This window comes from Pituophis catenifer, unplaced genomic scaffold, assembly GCF_029215685.1.
Source record: "Pituophis catenifer annectens isolate HBS135680 unplaced genomic scaffold, rPitCat1.0.hap2 SCAF_4, whole genome shotgun sequence".
Classification (NCBI taxonomy): domain Eukaryota; kingdom Metazoa; phylum Chordata; class Lepidosauria; order Squamata; family Colubridae; genus Pituophis; species Pituophis catenifer.
In genome coordinates this window covers 53,177,549-53,185,759 of record NW_027256884.1, presented here as the reverse complement: position 1 = coordinate 53,185,759, position 8,211 = coordinate 53,177,549, and positions in this window count along the sequence as shown.

Below are 8,211 nucleotides of genomic sequence, written 5' to 3'. Positions count from 1 at the left end.
GGGTCACTATCTAATTAAAAGTATTCTTGATTAAAGTGAAATTGAACTGTTGTGTTGAATGCTACCCGATGCACATGAATGCTATTCAGTGGTAATTCATATTTCAACTCTGGACAAATTGATAATGGATGTTTCAAGCAATATTCCCAGTATCTTGATTAAAATGAATCATTCTTCATAAACAGGAAATAATCTGTACATATTGGTGAAATTGAACATGAAGAATTCAAGTTAGATTCAACAATTTCTAATTCTAAGTTTTGATTAGCACTTGCATTACTTACATTTCTTGATTAAAATGTTATTTCTAGTTCAATAATTAGAAAATCTGATTTTTGTTTAAAACCAGTTTTGTTTCTTTAAGGTAAACCATGGTATGTGTGTTTCGGGTTTGCAAAACTCATCATCTATGGGTCAGCTTTTTATTGCTGTAGTGTAGAATGTAGATATTGATACTCATATAATTATCCCAACAATTTATTACATTTTTGCCTTTGAATGCTCCTGTTTAGAAATTAAAACAATCTTTGAATTAAATTCCATTAAAATACTTTATTTCATGTAAATATGAGAATTATTTTTTCTTATAAAGATGACAGTACCATGTTTCCTCGAAAACAAGACCCTGTCTTATATTTTTTTGAACCTTGAAATAAGCGCTTGGCCTTATTGCCATGCGCTCAAAAGCCTGATTGGGCTTATTATCAGGGGATGTCTTATTTGGGGAAACGGAATACAAGTGGAATGCATTATGTGATCTATAAAGACTGTCAGTTAAGTATATTTATGTAACCATAAAACTATAAAGTCTTCGGTTTGCTATTGACTTTCAAAAAATCTATTCTTGATTTTTATAATCCCTTTCAATTTTCAAATAGATTAGATTAACAGAGTTGGAAGGGACTTTGTAGGCCATTTAGCCCAAGCAGGCGACCCTACACCATTTCTGACAAATGCCAGTCCAATCTTTTCTTGAAAGTCTCAAATGATGAAGCTCCGACAACTTCCGAAGGCAAGCTGTTCCATTGGCTGATTGTTCTCACTGTCAGAAAGTTCCTCCTCATTTCTAGATTGAATCTCTCCTTGGTCAGTTTCCATCCATTATTCCTTGTCTGGCTTTCAGGTGCTTTGGAAAATAGCTTGACCCCCCTCCTCTCTGTGGCAGCTCCTCAAATATTGGAACACTGCTATCATGTCTCCCCTGGCCCTTCTCTTCACTAAACTAGTCATGCCCAGTTCCTGTAACCATTCTTCATATGTTTTAGTCTCCAGCCCCCTAATCATCCTGGTTGCTCTTCTCTGCACTCTTTCTAGAGTCTCAACATTTTTTTTATAGTGTGACCAAAACTGGATGCAGTACTCTAGGTGTGGTCTTACTAGGGCTTTATAGAGTAGTATTAGTACCTCACTTGATCTTGATTGTATTCCTCTGTTAATGCAATTTAGGATTGCATTGGCTTTTTTGGCTGCCGCTGCACACTGCTGGCTCATATTTACCTGGTTGTCCACTAAGACTCCAAGATCCCTCTCACAATCACTGCTATTAAGCCTGGTTTTACCCAGTTTATATATGCACTTTTGGTTTTTCTTACCTAAGTGGTAGGACTTTACTTTTCTCTACATTGAATTTCATTTTGTTAGATAGGGCCCAGTGTTCAAGTCTGTCAAGATCCATCTGGATCTTGAGCCTATCTTAGGGTGTTAGCTATTCCTGCCAGCTTAGTATCATCTGCAAATTTGAAAAGTTCCCCTTCTATTCCCTCATCTAAGTCATTTATGAAGATATTGAAGAGTACTGGGCCTAAGACAGAACCTTGTGGTGCCCCACTGCTTCCCTCTATATAGATGTAAACCCGTTAAGGACTACTCATTGAATACAATTTGTCAGCCAGTTACGAATCCATCTGGTGGTGATGCTATTTATCCCAATTTTTTCTAGTTTACCAAGAAGTAGGTTGTGGTCTACCTTGTCAAGTGCCTTGCTGAAGTCTAAGTATATTATGTCCACAGTATTTCGCTGGTCTACTAATTTAGTCACTGTTGAAGAATGAAATAAGATTGGTTTGGCATGATCTGTTTTTAACAAACCTATGCTGACTGCTAGTTATTACTTTACTCGTTTCTAGATGTTGGCAGATACGTTTTTTTATTATCTTTTCCAGTATCTTTCCGGATCAATGTGTTAAAAGGCCTCTTGGGCATAGCTGCCACCTCTGTTTAAACAGTAGCTGTGAGTCTAAGAAGAACCCCAGATTGTGCACAAGTCTCACATAGGAAAGTACAATTAATTGAAGACAATTGGGTGGACCAAACACTCGGAGCCACTCAATTTTGTCACAACTGAGCCAGTATCTATCACCTGCTCTGCAGAGCATTCAGACACAGAATTTCAACATCATCACTTAGTTGGCCTGTGATCAACTTCAACAGAACCTTCAACAGCACTAGGTACTTAGCCTGGGGTCAAGATGTATAATCAACTTATTGATTATACTTAACCCAAAACTGACAGATGACTTCAACGGATTCATATGGATGTTAAGCAAAACTATATCTTTGACAATCCTTTGCCAACCTGACATCAGTCTGCTTCACTATGTTCCATGTTTGCCATATTTCTTTTAGACAGTGGCTTTATATCCTATATCTATCTGTCTATTTCTCATGAGGATTCTAATATTCAGTTTTCTAATCACATTCCACAGCTTGATATGGATGATACAATCAAAGGCCTCTTTATAATCAATGAAGCATAATATGATTTTTTTGATATTTTTATATTTTTCAATTATTCAGTACTGTATATCAGGAATAATGTCTCCTATACCTCAGCTTTTTCTAAGGTCAGCTTAACCATCTTGCTTTTCTGTTTCCATATAAACTCTAATCTGCTGAATGATTCTAAGTGTTATTTTGCTAATATACGAAATTAAGGATATTGTTGATTTGCATACTGTTAAATTTCCTTTCTTTGGTATTTATATGTACATTGCCTACAACTACAAGTAGTTCTCGACTTACAACCACAATTGAGCCCAGAATTTATGTTGCCAAGTGAAAAATTTATTAAGTGAGTTTTGTCCCATTTAACGAATTTTCTTGCCACATTTGTTAAGCAAATCACTGCAATTGTTAAATTAGTAACACGGTTGTTAAGTGAATCTGGCTTCCCCATTGACTTTACTTGTCAAAACGTCATAAAAGATGATCACATGACCCCAGGACACTGCAACTGTCATAAATGCGAGGCAGTTGTCAAGTATCTAAATGTAATCATGTGACCTTGGAGATGTTGCCACTGTCATGTGAAAAACAGTCATAAGTCACTTTTTTTTAGTGCCGTTGTAACTTCAAGCAGCCACTAAATGAATGGTTGTAAATTGAGAACTACCTGTATAGGCTTGGTAGTGACCGAGTGCTAATTTAACATCCTCTTACAGAATAACAAAAGGCCATCTAGTCCAACTCCCTGCTCAAGCAGGAGACCCTATACCATTTTGGACAAACATTGTTCAATCTCTTCTTTAAAACCTCCAGTGATAGAGGACCCACAACCTCTGAAGGAAGGCCATTCCACTAATTGTTCTGACAGAAAATTTCTTGATAATTCTAGGTCAGATCATTCTTTCATAATGTTCACCCCATTACTTCTTGTCCTGCCTCAGATATTTGGGAAAATAGATCGATCCCCTCTTCCCCGTGACAGCACTTCAAATATTACAAGATTGCTATCCTGTCACCCCTAGTCATTCTCTTTGTTAAGACTAGACATATCCAATTCCTGCAACCATTCATTGAATGCTTTAGCCTTCAGTCCTCTAATCATCTTTGTTGCTCTTCTCTACTCTTTCTGGAGTCTATTTATAAAAATATCCTTTTTGTATCATAGTGACCAAAACTGGATGCAGTGTTGTCATACCAGTGCAGAATAAAGCAGTATTAGCACTTTCTGTGATCTTGATACTATCCCTCTGTTGATGCAGCCTAGGATTGCATTGGCTTTTTTGGCACTGGCAGCACACTACTGGCTCATACTTAAGTGATTGTCCACTAGGACTCCTAGATCCCTCTCACAATTACTGCTGTAGAGCCAAGTATCATCTATTCCAGGGGTGTCAAACTCAAGGCCTGTGGGCCATATCTGGCCCGCAGGGTGCTTAGATCTGGCCTGTGGGGCCGGCCTGGAAATAATAAAGGACCGGCCCGCAGTGCCTCTGCTAGCAAAAATGGGACGCACCCCCCACTCCCTGCAGCCCGTTTTTGGCCTGAACAGCCTCCTGCAAAATCTTGCAGCAAACACAATTCCCTCACTAACCTGTTTTCCAGCTCCGTTGTCCAGCATGCAGGACAACAAAAGACCATGTGACTACCAGTAAAAAAAAAGTTCAATCAGACCTTCTAACTTAATGAGATCTTCCCCCCTGCCCCCCCCCCCCCGAGAAATTGGAAGGTCTGCACTTTTTTTTAAACTGGTAGCCACATGGTCTTCTTTTGTTGCCCTTCATGCAGGAGAACGGAGCTGGAAAGCAGGTTAGTGAGGGAATTCTAGTTGCTCTGGGAGGGGGTGGGAGTGAGGATTTTGCATTCCGATTCCTCTGGAATGGGGTGGAAGTGAGGATTTTGCATTATGATTGCTCTGAGATGGGGTGGGAGTGAGGGTTTTGCATTATGATTGTTCATAAGTAAGAAAGAACCTATAAAAAAGGAAAAATCCCTATCTGTAGATCAGCGTTTCTCAGTCTTGGCAAGTTTAAAATGGGTGAACTTCATGCTCCCTGGGGAATTCTGGGAATTGAAGTCCATTAAAGTTGCCAAAGTTGAGAAGCATGGGTCTAGACTAGAATTTAGGATTTTCCATTCCTGTTTTATTTTAGAGTTTGGTGCAATTAAATAAATTAGTTATGGTTTCCTTAACAAATAGTAATTAAAGCGATATGAGCCATTCCTGGACTTTTTGTGAGAAACTGAAATTAAAAGTTGATCTGGGGCTTTGATGATTAGATATGGGATTATGGAAATAATGTAGACAAATGTTAATCTTAGAGTAAGAGTTGGATATTTTTTTACTTATATCTGTACCAATAAAAATTGGAAGTCATCCTTTTTCAGTTTTCCTTCTTTCCTCTTTTTTTCTTACACTTTCACTCTTTTTCTTTCCTGAGCCTTTTCTTTTTTCAAATCTGTTTTTTGTTTATCTTTAGCTTTGTATTTTTTTTTGATGTATGAAGGATCAAAGACTCAGCCATTATAATTTCTTATTTACAGAAATCATATCAAAATTTAGAATGAAATCCACTGGGAGTCATTTCATATAAGGCAGGCTCTGAATCCCTCTAACCAAAAAGCGTTTATCGATAGAGGAGAATATTTGTAACTCAAGGTTGAACTGTGGGGTCCTTGGTGCTCTCTGAGCTTGGTGGTTTTCTTGCATGTTTCATTACCAAACTAGGTAACATCATCAGTACTAGAAGAGAGTGGAGTTTGCCCTTATTTTCATATACTAATGCCATGATGGCAAACCTATGGAACATATGCCACAGGTGGCACGCAGAGCCATATCTGTGGGCACGCGAGCATTGCCCTAGGTCAGCTCCAGCGCGCATGCCAGCTGAATTTCAGGCTTTTCAGGACCACCGGAAGTAGGGAAATCGGCCGTGTCCGGCCTCCAGAGGGCCTCTGGGGGTTAGGAAAGTCCGTTTTTGCCCTCCCCAGGCTCCAAGAAAGACTTTGGAACCTGGGGAGGGTGAAAAACAGGCCTACCTGGCCCACCGTGTGCCAAAAGCAGGGGAAGCGGGGGTGTCGCACCCGCATGTGAGGGGGGCCAGGGCGCATTGAATTATGGGTGTGGGCATACACACACGGGATGCCCCCCCCCCGCGCTCCCCCAGCTTTTGGCACGACAGCAAAACCGTTAGTCATCACTGTACTAGTGGTTTACTCTGTCGGTGTTGATCAGTTGCTTCACAAAAAATGTTTTGATTGGTGAAGGGTTTGTACAGCCTCAGGCAGAGAAGGGCTATTCTGCACCCCTCCCTCAAATGTTCTTTAAAATACAGAGCTTTCCAGCATTCCTTTAGGAACCTCCAACATGCAAACTGTGGTTACTCATCCTAAAATGAATCCTCTTTACCTGGAGCTTCAAAATTTGCTGTTTGCTGGGAAGGTTATTTTAGCTAATAGTCAGTCTACATTTTGTCTACTGTGGGAATGCGGTGGCCATAAAACATGTTTAAACCAGTTTAACTGGTTGGACACTTGTATGGAGCTTAGCACCGAAATAACCAGACAATGAAAAGCGGGTTCACATGGATACTATATGAAGGGCCCTATTCATTCTGTCATTGTTTTTAACATGAGCTCCCCCCGGAGATACGGAGGATCCCGGATCTGCGCACCTTCCGCCGCGCTGTGAAGACCTTTTTATTCCAGCAGGCGGGCTTGGCCTAATCTCTTCCCTTTTAAATATGTAAATTTTAATCTGTTTTTAAATTATTGGGGTGTTTTAATCTGTCTGGGCCAAAATAATTTAATTTGATTTTATCTGGTTTTTAAATTTTTTATGTCTATGTTATTTTATTGTTTGGCTGTTCACCGCCCTGAGTCCTTCGGGAGTAGGGCGGTATACAAATCGAATAAATAAATAAATAAATAAATAAACATAGGATGTGCCTGCTAAAGCAAAGATATCTCCTTGTATAAACATCCTGGGATACAAAGTAAAAATATCTCTTATCTCCTTCCTGAGAATCACATTCCTGAGAATCAGATAACGGAGATGGGCCTCTCGCCTAATAATATCTGAGAATTGTAAAAAGCCAGAGTTAAAGTTCCGCTTTGCATCATTACTATTGTTTTCCCATCTCTTGTACGTAATATGAGATGTGTAGTCATAATAACGCCTTCTGATGACGCTGTATTTTGGTAACTAATAAAAGAGATTGTAGCCTTTTGTTTGCTGCTCTCTCATCCCGAGAAAACACTTGTCCTGTGTTTTCCTAAACTGGAACCCCCATGAGAAGCCCGCCAGTATGAATTCAACATCTGGTGTCCCCGACGTGATCTCTGAAACAGATACGTCTCGACGTGATAACCCGCTGAGGCTATACGTTTCTTGGAACCCCTGTTCTCACCGCCTGGAAGAGGCTGTGCATCACGATTTAGCCTGAAACACGGCGACAATCTTTCGTGAGTATGGGGGGGAGGTCTTTCCAAGCAGCAGACGCAGTATCTGAGGAGCTTGGTGAGATATCCAAGACTAATATTATTGTTTTTAAAAAGATAACGGGAAAGTCCTGCCCGTGATAAAAAAAGAATTTGATTTACCTTCTAAAAAACTTTTGGCAATAAAAGGGCTCTTTAAAAGTGAATCTGTGGAAGCAGATGGGAACATGCCTCCACAAACCTCCCCAGCCCTGAAAAATTTTTTGCACTCTGGAGATTAGTTATAGAGTGTTTAATGATACAAAAATAAATAAATAAATAAATAAAAGCCTTCAGGACACTGTTAATAGTTCCTTTTCAGACTTTGTTGAGAGATTGCTCTCACGTTAAATCACCCACACAGACGCACGGCATGAAATTAAACATCAGCTCATTCTGAAGGAGTCAGTTACACCCCCACTAAGCAGAATTTAAAGAAACAGTTAGACAAAAAAAGGGGGATGGATAGAATAAATTGCTGAAATGCTTTCAGTGTGTCTGCCGGCTGCAATTTTGCAAGCTTCTTCTGAATGTGCTTAACAAGCCTTCAGAAAAATGCTTGTTTCTGGCAAGCGTCAACAAGCCTTCTCTAACATAAAGAAAGAAAGCTAAAAAACAACACCACTTAAAAGCTATTGTTGGGCTGGGAAAAAATCTTAATTTGGCAGATATGATTAAAGTGTGTCAGGATCATCGTATAGATGACATTTTAATTGGAGCACAAAAAATACAACCTAATTGGCTTTTTGAAAATACAAAATGATTTATGTGTAAATGAATTGCACATTGCCCCAGAGAAAATACAGCTCCTTATCTGTATGTGCAATCTCTTTCTGCTCCGGCTTTTAAAGTTACCCAAAGTAAAATTTGCAACAATTACTGGGTACTATTAATTGGGACTGCTCATATTTCTCTTTACCTATGCATTTACTTAGTCCATTATTTGAGTTATTGACAAAAAGAAAAAAGCCAGGAGATTTAATTCTGTTTTAGAACAGTAAAAAGTACATT